The sequence below is a fragment of the Argiope bruennichi genome, chromosome 5 (assembly GCF_947563725.1).
Source record: "Argiope bruennichi chromosome 5, qqArgBrue1.1, whole genome shotgun sequence".
Lineage (NCBI taxonomy): Eukaryota > Metazoa > Arthropoda > Arachnida > Araneae > Araneidae > Argiope > Argiope bruennichi.
In genome coordinates this window covers 104,414,593-104,428,465 of record NC_079155.1, presented here as the reverse complement: position 1 = coordinate 104,428,465, position 13,873 = coordinate 104,414,593, and the positions used below count along the sequence as shown (strand labels likewise).

The 13,873-nt window shown below is 36.8% G+C and overlaps 19 non-coding genes across 19 annotated transcripts; all 19 read left to right on the top strand.

Annotated features, from left to right (window-relative positions):
* Nucleotides 1-242: 242 nt before the first annotated feature.
* On the top strand, nucleotides 243-315 carry Trnar-ucu (transfer RNA arginine (anticodon UCU)). Its single transcript has one exon. It is a non-coding gene; the product is annotated as a tRNA-Arg (tRNA).
* Nucleotides 316-423: 108 nt separating this feature from the next.
* Nucleotides 424-496, top strand: Trnar-ucu (transfer RNA arginine (anticodon UCU)). Its single transcript has one exon. It is a non-coding gene; the product is annotated as a tRNA-Arg (tRNA).
* Nucleotides 497-785: 289 nt separating this feature from the next.
* Trnar-ucu (transfer RNA arginine (anticodon UCU)) lies at nucleotides 786-858 on the top strand. The gene has a single exon. It is a non-coding gene; the product is annotated as a tRNA-Arg (tRNA).
* Nucleotides 859-1,134: 276 nt separating this feature from the next.
* Nucleotides 1,135-1,207, top strand: Trnar-ucu (transfer RNA arginine (anticodon UCU)). Its single transcript has one exon. It is a non-coding gene; the product is annotated as a tRNA-Arg (tRNA).
* Nucleotides 1,208-1,315: 108 nt separating this feature from the next.
* Nucleotides 1,316-1,388, top strand: Trnar-ucu (transfer RNA arginine (anticodon UCU)). The gene has a single exon. It is a non-coding gene; the product is annotated as a tRNA-Arg (tRNA).
* An 803-nt stretch (nucleotides 1,389-2,191) lies between these two features.
* On the top strand, nucleotides 2,192-2,264 carry Trnar-ucu (transfer RNA arginine (anticodon UCU)). The gene has a single exon. It is a non-coding gene; the product is annotated as a tRNA-Arg (tRNA).
* A 289-nt stretch (nucleotides 2,265-2,553) lies between these two features.
* Nucleotides 2,554-2,626, top strand: Trnar-ucu (transfer RNA arginine (anticodon UCU)). Its single transcript has one exon. It is a non-coding gene; the product is annotated as a tRNA-Arg (tRNA).
* A 276-nt stretch (nucleotides 2,627-2,902) lies between these two features.
* On the top strand, nucleotides 2,903-2,975 carry Trnar-ucu (transfer RNA arginine (anticodon UCU)). Its single transcript has one exon. It is a non-coding gene; the product is annotated as a tRNA-Arg (tRNA).
* Nucleotides 2,976-3,083: 108 nt separating this feature from the next.
* Nucleotides 3,084-3,156, top strand: Trnar-ucu (transfer RNA arginine (anticodon UCU)). The gene has a single exon. It is a non-coding gene; the product is annotated as a tRNA-Arg (tRNA).
* A 1,160-nt stretch (nucleotides 3,157-4,316) lies between these two features.
* Nucleotides 4,317-4,389, top strand: Trnar-ucu (transfer RNA arginine (anticodon UCU)). Its single transcript has one exon. It is a non-coding gene; the product is annotated as a tRNA-Arg (tRNA).
* A 108-nt stretch (nucleotides 4,390-4,497) lies between these two features.
* On the top strand, nucleotides 4,498-4,570 carry Trnar-ucu (transfer RNA arginine (anticodon UCU)). Its single transcript has one exon. It is a non-coding gene; the product is annotated as a tRNA-Arg (tRNA).
* Nucleotides 4,571-5,022: 452 nt separating this feature from the next.
* On the top strand, nucleotides 5,023-5,095 carry Trnat-ugu (transfer RNA threonine (anticodon UGU)). The gene has a single exon. It is a non-coding gene; the product is annotated as a tRNA-Thr (tRNA).
* Nucleotides 5,096-5,203: 108 nt separating this feature from the next.
* Nucleotides 5,204-5,276, top strand: Trnar-ucu (transfer RNA arginine (anticodon UCU)). Its single transcript has one exon. It is a non-coding gene; the product is annotated as a tRNA-Arg (tRNA).
* A 276-nt stretch (nucleotides 5,277-5,552) lies between these two features.
* Trnar-ucu (transfer RNA arginine (anticodon UCU)) lies at nucleotides 5,553-5,625 on the top strand. The gene has a single exon. It is a non-coding gene; the product is annotated as a tRNA-Arg (tRNA).
* A 108-nt stretch (nucleotides 5,626-5,733) lies between these two features.
* Trnar-ucu (transfer RNA arginine (anticodon UCU)) lies at nucleotides 5,734-5,806 on the top strand. The gene has a single exon. It is a non-coding gene; the product is annotated as a tRNA-Arg (tRNA).
* Nucleotides 5,807-6,095: 289 nt separating this feature from the next.
* Trnar-ucu (transfer RNA arginine (anticodon UCU)) lies at nucleotides 6,096-6,168 on the top strand. Its single transcript has one exon. It is a non-coding gene; the product is annotated as a tRNA-Arg (tRNA).
* A 276-nt stretch (nucleotides 6,169-6,444) lies between these two features.
* On the top strand, nucleotides 6,445-6,517 carry Trnar-ucu (transfer RNA arginine (anticodon UCU)). The gene has a single exon. It is a non-coding gene; the product is annotated as a tRNA-Arg (tRNA).
* A 108-nt stretch (nucleotides 6,518-6,625) lies between these two features.
* On the top strand, nucleotides 6,626-6,698 carry Trnar-ucu (transfer RNA arginine (anticodon UCU)). The gene has a single exon. It is a non-coding gene; the product is annotated as a tRNA-Arg (tRNA).
* Nucleotides 6,699-7,111: 413 nt separating this feature from the next.
* Trnar-ucu (transfer RNA arginine (anticodon UCU)) lies at nucleotides 7,112-7,184 on the top strand. The gene has a single exon. It is a non-coding gene; the product is annotated as a tRNA-Arg (tRNA).
* The last annotated feature ends 6,689 nt before the right edge of the window (nucleotides 7,185-13,873 follow it).

Here is a 13,873-nt window from a genome sequence, read left to right as displayed (position 1 = left end):
TTATTGTGTAAAACTTTGACTTACGTATAGCAATAACTTCAATTAACGTACATTCCATCTAGATAACCCCTGCAGCCCTTCTTGAGAAGAGGATAGCGCGTTGGACATCTAATCCAGAGATTCCGGCAAGGATGTAACGCCAATAGAGTGTGTGGTTTATTTTGTCTGTTGTTGTTTAAAACTTTGACATACCTACAGCAATAACTTAAATTCCCATACATTCCATCTAGATAACCAACGCAGCCCTTGTAGCGCAGAGGATAGCGCGTTGGACTTCTAATCCAAAAGTCCCGCGTTCGAATACCGGCAAGGGTGTGACTATAATAGAGTGTTTAGTTTATTTTAACTGTTCTTGTGTAAAACTTTGACTTACGTATAGCAATAACTTAAATTCCCATACATTCCATCTAGATAACCAACGCAGCCCTTGTAGCGCAGAGGATAGCGCGTTGGACTTCTAATCCAAAGGTCCCGGGTTCGAATCCCGGCAAGGGTGTTACTCTAATAGAGTGTTTGGTTTATTTTGTCTGTTCTTGTGTAAAACTTTGACTTACGTATAGCAATAACTTAAATTCCCATACATTCCATCTAGATAACCAACGCAGCCCTTGTAGCGCAGAGGATAGCGCGTTGGACTTCAAAGCCAAAGGTACCGAGTTCGAATCCCGGAAAGGGTGTGACGCTAATATAGTGTGTGGGTTATTTTGTCTGTTGTTGTTTAAAACTTTCACTGGTGTATAGCAATAACTTATATTCCCTTACATTCAATCTAGATAACCAACGCAGCCCTTGTAGCGCAGAGGATAGCGCGTTGGACTTCTAATCTAAAGGTCCCGGCTTCGAATCCCGGCAAGGGTGTGACTATAATAGAGTTTGTGGTTTATTTTGTCTGTTCTTGTGTAAAACATTGACTTACGTATAGCAATAACTTAAATTCCCATACATTCCATCTAGATAACCCCTGCAGTCCTTCTTGAGAAGAGGATAGCGCGTTGGACTTCTAATCCAGAGATTCCGGCAAGGATGTAACGCCAATAGAATGTGTGGTTTATTTTGTCTGTTGTTGTTTAAAACTTTGACATACGTACAGAAATAACTTAAATTCCCATACATTCCATCTAGATAACCAACGCAGCCCTTGTAGCGCAGAGGATAGCGCGTTGGACTTCTAATGCAAAGGTCCCGGGTTTAAATCTCGGCAAGGGTGTGACCATAGTAGAGTGTTTGGTCTATTTTGTCTGTTCTTGTTTAAAACTTTGACTTACGTATAGCAATAACTTAAATTCCAATACATTCCATCTTGATAAAAAAGGCAGCTCTTGTAGCGCAGAGGATAGCGAGTTGGACTTCTAATCCAAAGGTCCCTGGTTCGAATCCCGGCAAGGGTTTGACTATAATAGAGTGTGTGGTTTATTTTGTCTGTTCTTGTGTAAAACTTTGACTTACGTATAGCAATAATTTAAATTCCCATACATTCCATCTAGTTAACCAAAGCAGCCCTTGTAGAGAAGATCATAGCGCGTTGGACTTCTAATATAGAGATGCCGGAAATGATGTAACGCCAATAGAGTGTGTGGTTTATTTTGTCTGTTGTTTAAAACTTTGATTCACTTATAGCAATATCTTAAATTCCCATACATTACATCTAGACAACCAACGCAGCCCCTGTAGCGCAGAGGATAGCGCGTTTTACTTCTAATCCACAGGTCTCGTGTTGGAATTCCGGCAAGGGTGTGACTTTAAAAGAGTGTGTGGCTTATTTTGTCTGTGCTTGTGTAAAACTTTGACTTACGTATAGCAATATCTTAAATTCCCATACACTCCATCTAGACAACCAACGCAGCCCTTGTAGTGCAGAGGATAGCGCGTTGGACTTCTAATCCAGAGATGCCGGCAAGGATGTAACGCCAATAGAGTGTGTGGTTTATTTTGTCTGTTGTTGTTTAAAACTTTGACATACGTACAGCAATAACTTAAATTCCCATACATTCCATCTAGATAACCAACGCAGCCCTTGTAGCGCAGAGGATAGCGCTTTGGACTTCTAATCCAAATGTCTCGGGTACGAATCCCGGCAAGTGTGTGACTATAATAGGGTGTTTGGTTTATTTTGTCTGTTCATGTGTAAAAGTTTGACTTACGTATAGCAATAACTTCAATTCCCATAAATTCCATCAAGATAACCAACGCAGCCCTTGTAGCGCAAAGGATAGCGCGTTGGACTTCTAATCCAAAGGTCCCGGGTTCGAATCCCGGCAAGGGTGTTACTATAATAGAGTGTTTGGTTTATTTTGTCTGTTCTTGTGTAAAACTTTGACTTACGTATAGCAATAACTTAAATTCCCATACATTCCATCTAGATAACCAACGCAGCCCTTGTAGCGCAGAGGATAGCGCGTTGGACTTCAAAGCCAAAGGTACCGAGTTCGAATCCCGGAAAGGGTGTGACGCTAATATAGTGTGTGGGTTATTTTGTCTGTTGTTGTTTAAAACTTTCACTGGTGTATAGCAATAACTTATATTCCCTTACATTCAATCTAGATAACCAACGCAGCCCTTGTAGCGCAGAGGATAGCGCGTTGGACTTCTAATCTAAAGGTCCCGGCTTCGAATCCCGGCAAGGGTGTGACTATAATAGAGTTTGTGGTTTATTTTGTCTGTTCTTGTGTAAAACATTGACATACGTATAGCAATAACTTAAATTCCCATACATTCCATCAAGATAACCCCTGCAGTCCTTCTTGAGAAGAGGATAGCGCGTTGGACTTCTAATCCAGAGATTCCGGCAAGGATGTAACGCCAATAGAATGTGTGGTTTATTTTGTCTGTTGTTGTTTAAAACTTTGACATACGTACAGAAATAACTTAAATTCCCATACATTCCATCTAGATAACCAACGCAGCCCTTGTAGCGCAGAGGATAGCGCGTTGGACTTCTAATGCAAAGGTCCCGGGTTTGAATCCCGGCAAGGGTGTGACCATAGTAGAGTGTTTGGTCTATTTTGTCTGTTCTTGTTTAAAACTTTGACTTACGTATAGCAATAACTTAAATTCCAATACATTCCATCTTGATAAAAAAGGCAGCTCTTGTAGCGCAGAGGATAGCGAGTTGGACTTCTAATCCAAAGGTCCCTGGTTCGAATCCCGGCAAGGGTTTGACTATAATAGAGTGTGTGGTTTATTTTGTCTGTTCTTGTGTAAAACTTTGACTTACGTATAGCAATAATTTAAATTCCCATACATTCCATCTAGTTAACCAAAGCAGCCCTTGTAGAGAAGATCATAGCGCGTTGGACTTCTAATATAGAGATGCCGGAAATGATGTAACGCCAATAGAGTGTGTGGTTTATTTTGTCTGTTGTTTAAAACTTTGATTCACTTATAGCAATAACTTAAATTCCCATACATTACATCTAGACAACCAACGCAGCCCCTGTAGCGCAGAGGATAGCGCGTTTTACTTCTAATCCACAGGTCTCGTGTTGGAATTCCGGCAAGGGTGTGACTTTAAAAGAGTGTGTGGCTTATTTTGTCTGTGCTTGTGTAAAACTTTGACTTACGTATAGCAATATCTTAAATTCCCATACACTCCATCTAGACAACCAACGCAGCCCTTGTAGTGCAGAGGATAGCGCGTTGGACTTCTAATCCAGAGATGCCGGCAAGGATGTAACGCCAATAGAGTGTGTGGTTTATTTTGTCTGTTGTTGTTTAAAACTTTGACATACGTACAGCAATAACTTAAATTCCCATACATTCCATCTAGATAACCAACGCAGCCCTTGTAGCGCAGAGGATAGCGCTTTGGACTTCTAATCCAAATGTCTCGGGTACGAATCCCGGCAAGTGTGTGACTATAATAGGGTGTTTGGTTTATTTTGTCTGTTCATGTGTAAAAGTTTGACTTACGTATAGCAATAACTTCAATTCCCATAAATTCCATCAAGATAACCAACGCAGCCCTTGTAGCGCAAAGGATAGCGCGTTGGACTTCTAATACAAAGGCCCGGTTTCCAATCCCGGCAAGGGTGTGACTCTAATAGATTGTGTGGGTTATTTTGTCTGTTGTAGTTTAAAACTTTCACTTGCGTAAAGGAATAACTTAAATTCTCATACATTCCATCTAGATAACCAACGCAGCCATTGTAGCACAGAGGATAGCGCGTTGGCCTTCTAATCCAAAGGTCCCGGGTTCTAATCCCGGTAAGGTTGTGATGTTTTAAGAGTGTGTGGTTTATTTTGTCTGTTGTTCTTTAAAACTTTGACTCACTTATAGCAAAAACTTAAGTTCCCATACATTCTTGATAACTCACGTAGTCCTTGTAGCGCAGAGGATAGCGCGTTAGACTTCTAATCCAAAGGTCCCGGGTTCGAATCCCGGCAAGGGTGTGACTATAATAGAGAGTTTGGTTTATTTTGTATGTTCTTGTGTAAAACTTTGACTTACGTATAGCAATAACTGGAATTCCCATACATTCCATCTAGATAACCAACGCAGCCTTTGCAGCGCAGAGGATAGCGCGTTGGACTTCTAATACAAAGTACCCGGGTTCGAATCCCGGCAAGGGTGTGACTATAATAAAGTGCTTGGTTTATTTTGTCTGTTCTTGTGTAAAACTTTGACTTACGTATAGCAATAACTTAAATTCCCATACATTCCATCTAGATAACCAACGCAGCCCTTGTAGCGCAAATGATTGCGCGTTGGACTTCTAATCCGAAGTCCCCGGGTTCGAATTCCGGCAAGAGTGTGACGCTAATATAGTGTTGTGTATTTTGTCTATTATTGTGTAAAAGTTTCACTTACGTATAGCAATAACTTAAATTCCCATACATTCCATCTAGATAACCCCTGCCCTTCTTGAGAAGAGGATAGCGCGTTGGGCTTCTAATCCAGAGATTCCGGCAAGGATGTAACGCCAATAGAGTGTGGGGTTTATTTTGTCTGTTGTTGTTTAAAACTTTGACATACGCACAGCAATAACTTAAATTCCCATACATTCCATCTAGATAACAAACGCAGCCTTTCTAGCGCAGAGGATAGCGCGTTGGACTTGTAATCCAAAGGTCCCGGGTTCGAATCCCGGCAAGGGTGTGACTATAATAGAGTGTTCGGTTTATTTTTTCTTTTTTTGTGTAAAACTTTGACTTACGAATAGCAATAACTTAAATTCCCATACATTTCATCTAGACAACCAACACAGCCCTTGTAGCGCAGAGGATAGCGCGTTGGACTTCTAATCCAAAGGTCCCGGGTTCGAATCCCGGCAAGGGTGTGACTCTAATAGAGTGTGTGGTTTATTTTGTCTGTTATTGTGTAAAACTTTGACTTACGTATAGCAATAACTTCAATTAACGTACATTCCATCTAGATAACCCCTGCAGCCCTTCTTGAGAAGAGGATAGCGCGTTGGACATCTAATCCAGAGATTCCGGCAAGGATGTAACGCCAATAGAGTGTGTGGTTTATTTTGTCTGTTGTTGTTTAAAACTTTGACATACCTACAGCAATAACTTAAATTCCCATACATTCCATCTAGATAACCAACGCAGCCCTTGTAGCGCAGAGGATAGCGCGTTGGACTTCTAATCCAAAAGTCCCGCGTTCGAATACCGGCAAGGGTGTGACTATAATAGAGTGTTTAGTTTATTTTAACTGTTCTTGTGTAAAACTTTGACTTACGTATAGCAATAACTTAAATTCCCATACATTCCATCTAGATAACCAACGCAGCCCTTGTAGCGCAGAGGATAGCGCGTTGGACTTCTAATCCAAAGGTCCCGGGTTCGAATCCCGGCAAGGGTGTTACTCTAATAGAGTGTTTGGTTTATTTTGTCTGTTCTTGTGTAAAACTTTGACTTACGTATAGCAATAACTTAAATTCCCATACATTCCATCTAGATAACCAACGCAGCCCTTGTAGCGCAGAGGATAGCGCGTTGGACTTCAAAGCCAAAGGTACCGAGTTCGAATCCCGGAAAGGGTGTGACGCTAATATAGTGTGTGGGTTATTTTGTCTGTTGTTGTTTAAAACTTTCACTGGTGTATAGCAATAACTTATATTCCCTTACATTCAATCTAGATAACCAACGCAGCCCTTGTAGCGCAGAGGATAGCGCGTTGGACTTCTAATCTAAAGGTCCCGGCTTCGAATCCCGGCAAGGGTGTGACTATAATAGAGTTTGTGGTTTATTTTGTCTGTTCTTGTGTAAAACATTGACTTACGTATAGCAATAACTTAAATTCCCATACATTCCATCTAGATAACCCCTGCAGTCCTTCTTGAGAAGAGGATAGCGCGTTGGACTTCTAATCCAGAGATTCCGGCAAGGATGTAACGCCAATAGAATGTGTGGTTTATTTTGTCTGTTGTTGTTTAAAACTTTGACATACGTACAGAAATAACTTAAATTCCCATACATTCCATCTAGATAACCAACGCAGCCCTTGTAGCGCAGAGGATAGCGCGTTGGACTTCTAATGCAAAGGTCCCGGGTTTAAATCTCGGCAAGGGTGTGACCATAGTAGAGTGTTTGGTCTATTTTGTCTGTTCTTGTTTAAAACTTTGACTTACGTATAGCAATAACTTAAATTCCAATACATTCCATCTTGATAAAAAAGGCAGCTCTTGTAGCGCAGAGGATAGCGAGTTGGACTTCTAATCCAAAGGTCCCTGGTTCGAATCCCGGCAAGGGTGTGACTATAAAAGAGTGTGTGGCTTATTTTGTCTGTGCTTGTGTAAAACTTTGACTTACGTATAGCAATATCTTAAATTCCCATACACTCCATCTAGACAACCAACGCAGCCCTTGTAGTGCAGAGGATAGCGCGTTGGACTTCTAATCCAGAGATGCCGGCAAGGATGTAACGCCAATAGAGTGTGTGGTTTATTTTGTCTGTTGTTGTTTAAAACTTTGACATACGTATATCAATAACTTAAATTCCTACACATTCTATATAAAAAGTCTCCACAGACCTTGTAGCGCAGAGGATAGTGCGTTGGACTTGCAGCTAACAGAGTGTGTGGTTTATTTTTTCTGTTCTTGTGTAAAACTTTGACTCACTTATAGCAATAACTTAAGTTTCCATACATTCTTGATAACTCAGGTAGCCCTTCTGGCGCAGTGGATAGCGCGTTAGACTTCTAATCCAAAGGTCCCGGTTTCGAATCCCGGCGAGGGTGTGACGCTAATAGAGTGTGTGGTTTATTTTGTCTGTTGTTGTTTCAAACTTTGACGTACGTATAGCAATAATTTATATTACATTACATTACATCTAGACAACCAAACGCAGCCCTTGTAGCGCAGAGGATAGCGCGTTGGACTTCTGATACAAAGGTCCCGAGTTCGAATACCGGCATGGACGATCATCTAATAGAGTGTGTGGCTTATTTTGTCTGATCTTGTGTTAAACTTTGACTTACGTATAGCAATAATTTAAATTCCCATACATTCCATCTAGATAACTCCCGCCGCCCTTTTCGCGCCGATGATAGCGCTTTGATTTTTTAATACAAAGGTCCCGGGTTCGAATCCCGCAATTTTGGAATGCCAATAGAGAGTGTGGTTTTTTTTGTTAATTGTTGTTTAAAACTTTGATGTACGTATAGCAATAACTAAAATTCCAATACTTTCCATCAAAATAACCCTCGCAGCACGTGTAGCGCAGTGAATAGCACGTTGGTCCTCTAATTCAAAGGTCCCGGTTTGGAATCCGGCGATAAGTGAAAATTCAACCAAATCCGTTTATTATTTTGTCAGTTGTTGTTTAAAACTTTTACGTACGTATAGTCATAGTTTAAATTCCCATATATTTCTTTTAAACAACTTTTGGACAACCTTGGAACCCGGTACCTTTGGATTAGAAGTCCAACGTGCTCTCCTCGGCGTAATAACGGCTGCGGAAGGTATGTAAGGAATAAATGGGAATTTAAGTTGTTTGTTTGTTTGTTTCTTATGGCACTTGCCACTGACAAGCCCGCTGTTACGAAGACAGCGATTTAAGCCTGAGGTTGAACGTCTCTTATTTTTTATAGCAGCGCCAACTAGGGCCAAGAGTACGACTTTGCCACTCACGCATCATTCATTCGCTTGCACAACCCCTTTTTACAGCAGGGCACATTCACACATCCCACAGAACAACAGAAGAACAACCATGCCCAAACCGGGACTCGAACGCGGGACGCCCAGATCACGGGGAAGACGCGCTACCTCTATGCCAGGACGCCGGCATTTAAGTTGTTGCTATACGTACGTCAAATTTTTAAACAACAATGGATAAAATTAACCCTTTTTGGAATTGACTTCGCACCCTTGCCAGAATTTGAACCCGTTACCTTTGGATTAGCAGTCTGACGCGCTATCCTCTGTGATATGACGTTGCTAATAACTAATGAGAATACCTTACCGATCAGACGTGAAGATTAGTTTATGGTCTTTTGAAGTAGTCTCAAGATTGCTGTCTAAACAATTTGTAGGGAAATAGTTTATGGTATCTACTATTGTACCTGGTTCAGCTGGAACACCCTATATTACATGATGGAAGCATTTCTTCAATATGTGCTTCTGATCCATTCAAAGGCGCTCCATCTCTTCCTCAAATACCTGCGTAGAATCAACAATAGTGCATAGGGATTGGAAATAAAGATTTCTTTTTTAATTTACTAAATAGCTACAATTATTATTGGATCTTTTCGCCATTATTGCTTTTTTATCTTTTAAGCGTCATTTTTTTAATTAATAAAAAATTATTGGATAAATGACTAACCAAATACATTTAAGCATTTAGAATTGGAAAAGAATATTATTTCCTCACAATTCAGTCAGCTACTTTAATGTGGTTTCCAAAAATTAGGATCTTATGATCTTCACTATTGTAATTCGACATATTCGACATATTGCACAATGTTTTAGAATGGAAGATAATATTTTCTTCCATACTTCTTTGAGGACCACCTAAATCTATCAATGTTTTTTTCAAGATTCATCAAGGTTTTCCAATTGATATTGAAGCACTATACAACATAACAATAACTTTAAGAAAAAACTTAATAAAATCTTACATAAAGCGTAGACGAACAGTAGAGGTAAAGCAGAACTAGAAGCACTGTAAAAAAACTTGTGCAGTTGAACAAACATATATTGTATTTTCTTCCAACAGTTCGAGCACAGCAGAAGCGGCATTCGTAAGCAAGTACCAAAAATAGGTGAGCCTTTTGCTTTTAAGCTAAAAAGGACAACAAAGATTTATTTTAACATGATAATATTTAGAGGTTGGTAAACTACAGCATATGTGCTGCAATGATAATAAAATGACAAAAATGTCTTATGAAAGTTTTGCTTAAAGCACTCTACAGGGCAGAAAATCGGACTGAGAATTTGTACCAAATTTGGCACATTAACATTATGAGTCTATATTTTAAATTAAGTTCTCCTTCAATTTTCTCAAATTCTTGATAAATAAGATAATTTTAAAGATGTGTAGTAAGTAATTTAATTTAATAAATTAATAATAATAAAAAATTGGTATGTTTGGAAATATTTATTTCAATAAATACTTAATTTTAAAAGACAAAAAGATGGGACTTGAAATAATTAAATTCATTTATATCAAATTACTACAAAAAAGAAACTCTTAATATAAATCAAATCGAATATATTCAAGGTATTTTTTTAAAGCGAGATTTTGTTTATTGAGTGCATTGAAAATCAATAAAATAAGCATGTGAAAAGCATTAAAATATTTTACTTAGAATCATTGAGAGTACAAATGATAGAGTTTTAACAAATGAAATCAATTCAGAAATGATAATAATCTTTTACAATTTTTAGCTAATCACAAGAAATTCGAATTATAGATACAACTTTAATCTTTTGCATTCGGATGTTGACTTTTAGATACCATTCTAGAAGGTGTATTTTTTTTTTTTTTTTACTTTTTTTAATTCTAATTACTAAGAAATATACTTTCATAATTTAAAGACGTCGCAGATTAATTTTTCTGAAAAAAAATATGTTTAAATATTTTTGTGTGTTTTTCATTTCCAGAAGCAATAAAACTTTTGTTTTCAAAGCATAATAATGCATAGTTAATTTTTTAAGTAGAAAGGGTTTAATGGGAAATTAACTCTTTGATTATATTACCCAATTAAATTAAGTATGTTAAAAGGAATTTCAAGGAACAAGCGAAGAAAAATTCAAATTGCACAATTATCTAACAGCATAAAAATTTTACATAATCGACAAATAAACAAAAGGCAATTTTTGGCATCTTTGACCATGAGGAAAGATACCCATAGAGAATCCCCCCGGGGGGCATCTCGGAACGAGGATGAGATGTTTCCGTCATGGTGGTTGGATTTCGCCACCCTGGAGGGTACACTAATAGGTTTGGGATCTGACTCCTCCCATCCATGACGGGACGTAATTCCTTCGGGGAGGGTTGTACCGTGGCCGGTAATGGCCCTTAGGACTCAACCACAGTTCCCGCCAATGTTGCTGTTGCGGTGGTCCGGTCATTCAGTTTTTATGGTTTAAATCTGTGTGCCTTCGTGGCGGGTCGGAGAGTCGGATGGCTGACTTACCCATAGAGAAAAACTGAATTACAGAAACTACGCATTGGCTGACCTATATCTTTCAAAATTGTTCATATCGAACTCGACATCTGCGATTCAAATTTTTGCCAGCATGGCAACAAAATTCATACTTCCAATTTGAACCTAACATTTAATTTAAAAATTTCTATTTGTGCATAAATATTCATGAAATCGAGATGAAATTTAATCTCATGGAAAATTTCCTCGCAATAGAAAAAAGTAATTTAATAACAACTTTGTTCATTAAATCGATTTGGATAGACATTTTTTGCAGACTTTTATAATTGCTGTAAGGGTAAATTTGTGTTAATTCTTTTTTGTTTTATATTTTAATAAAACTAAATAATAATTTGATTATAATACAAAATGGAGAGAAAATTTGGTTATTTTGGTTTGGTTATTTTACATAGTATTTGGTTCTATTTTGTAAAATTTTATTTGCATACAATTTATTGTATTTCAGTTGTTCGTGCTTTGTTTTAAACGTACATTTATGAAGAATTAAAATACAGCTTCATTCACTTAAATCTTCGGTTCATCTACAGTCACTCATAAAAGTATTGGGACAATTGGGTTAAATAGCTACAAAGCTATTTATAAAACTATTTATTACATTAAAATAAAAACAAAATGAATCAAGAAATATTTTAATATTTGGTGAACAGTGTGTAAGGAAAATATAATTGGTATTTAAGAATTATAATTTGATCTAATTTTCCAAATGTAATTCAAAGACAAATAGATGTCAAAAGAGTATTGGGACACTTTGGAAATGAGACATTCAACAAATATATAGCACATCAATAGAATTGAATTTACTACCACATTTTTAAACTATAATTTTAAACATAAAATTTTCAATAGATAAGATTAGTTATAGAAAATATGGCGAGAAACAATGATATATCAGTCGATGTGGGAAATCTTGTAATAATTTATTGGAAAAATGAAAAATCAGCTCGCTGTATGTATCATATATTGAAATTGAGTAAATCTATTGTTTTTGACATTATTCACAGGTTCAAGAAAACAAATAGTGTTCAAAACATCAAGGGCATCCAAGGACATTTAATGAATGTGAAAAGAGGTGGATTGTGGAACAAGTTCACTTTAATCCAAAAACTAGTGCAATAAAATTGACTCATCAATGGAAAAGTAAGTTCGGAAAATCTGTAAACCTTGAAACTGATAGAAATGTTTAAATAAAACATAAATATCATGGCAGAGTACCTCAAAGAAAGCCCTACATCAGCAAACCAAAACTGCAAGTTAGACTGGCATTTGCTAGAATGTTTGTAAATGTGCCGAAAGAATTTTGGGAAAAGTAATTTTTGTTGAAAACAAATACAACATTTTCGGATCAGATGGCAAGTAAAACGTTTGTCGAAAACCAAATGCGGCTATAAACGTCAAAAATTTATGGCCTGTTGTCAAATATGGAGATAGCAATTAAATAGTGTGGGATTGTATGGCAAGCATCGGTGTTGGGAACTTGCATTTTATTGGTTGTACAATGAATAAACATATCTATCTTGACATTCTCAATTGAAACTTAAAATAAAGTGAGAGAAAGATGGGAATGTTAAGACATTTTATATTGTACCAATATAATGACCCGAAACCTAGAAGACTAATTACTGATATTTGCAAGTAATGGATCCTCTACCACTGTCTTAGTGTTATTTAGACTCTTGCATACAGTTCAGACCTTAATCTCATTGAGCATGTGTGGGATTATTTGTAGCAAAAATTATATGAATATCAAATTTCTAACAAGCAGAACTTAAGAAAACATTATGTCGAAGTGAGGGCAAAATTCGATGGATTATTTTGCAAAAAAATTAGTCCATGCCAAATCGATACTTAACACCACACCACACCTCCGTTTCTAGAGCTAAATAGACAAAAGCAAAGGTGGTGTATCAAGATATTAACTTTTAAGTTTGCATTGTTTTCCTTAATTTATTGGGAAGTGTGAAATACTTTTTTGAGCACGTTTTTTTTTACTCGATTTCCTTTATTTTCAATTATAATCATAATTGCGTTAATATGAGAGTTTTGTTTGGATTATTATGATTTGTATGTATCAAAATAATATTTATTTGTTTGTTTTGGTTTTATTTGTATATTTAAGTGAAATATTATCATAAAATTTTGTGAACTTGTGGTGTGTCCCAATACTGTATATGTGATATTTTTTTCTTATTTACCTTCATTTCACATTGAAACTAATGCGTTTTACCAGTTCTGGTCCTATGTATCAATCTCGGCAAAGAAATAAAAGATATTCAGGATATAAACAGCCTCTAACAATCTTAACGATATCCTTGATCCAACGACTTAAACTCAGGAAATCAGCGAATCCCCTTTCACTAAATGAGTCCAAACACCACTCTCAACGATCCTTCGGACTGAATACATTTAAAGATGATCAAATACCTATCGCTATGAATAACCACGAAAGAGCTCGTTACAATCTTGCCCGGATTTGCACAATTCATGACAGACCATCGGCCAGTAGGAAACCGCAATTATGCAACGAGGACACAATTTTGAGAGCTTAGTTGAATTATTTTCCGGGCTTATCTGGTTGTGTTTCAACTCCGGCCATATTTGGGTTGTAGATGGAGTAATCGATAGATGATGTTGATGGAAATTGGAAGAGAGTTTGTTGGGAATATAATCCGTTGTATTTAAATTAGGACACGAAACTGACCGGTGCGTTGGCTTAATTTTTCAGTGAGGAACATTGCCGGCACGATACAGATGATTGCGATTTTCAACTTTAACAATTAATTGCATTGTGGTAAAAACTAAAACTTTCTTATTAACATTACTAAAAAGGGGAAACGATTAAAGCCATAACAGTTATTAGACATTGGGAAATAAAGGATATGATGCTAAAAAGTTTTAAAAACTTGCGAAATATGATCAATATTTCACTTATTTTATACAGTCGTATTTATATAGCAACTCAATCACAATCTTGATCTTTATTAATTAGGAAAGGAAAATATCGCAGGAGTTAAATAGTTATAAAAACTATCAAAAATGCTGAATTTTCAGTATTTAGTTGTAAAAGTTTTAAAATAACAATAAAGAGCTAGTTTTATACATAAAGTCTGTTTTTATTTTAAATCGTCTTCAATATAAGCATCTAAAATTTCTCATAAGCTATTTTAGCTTGCAGATTTATAAATATTAACTTTATTTTACAGTTGTGTTTCTATAGCCAAAATATAATTCTAACCCTTCTTTATAAAAGAAAATTAGAACAC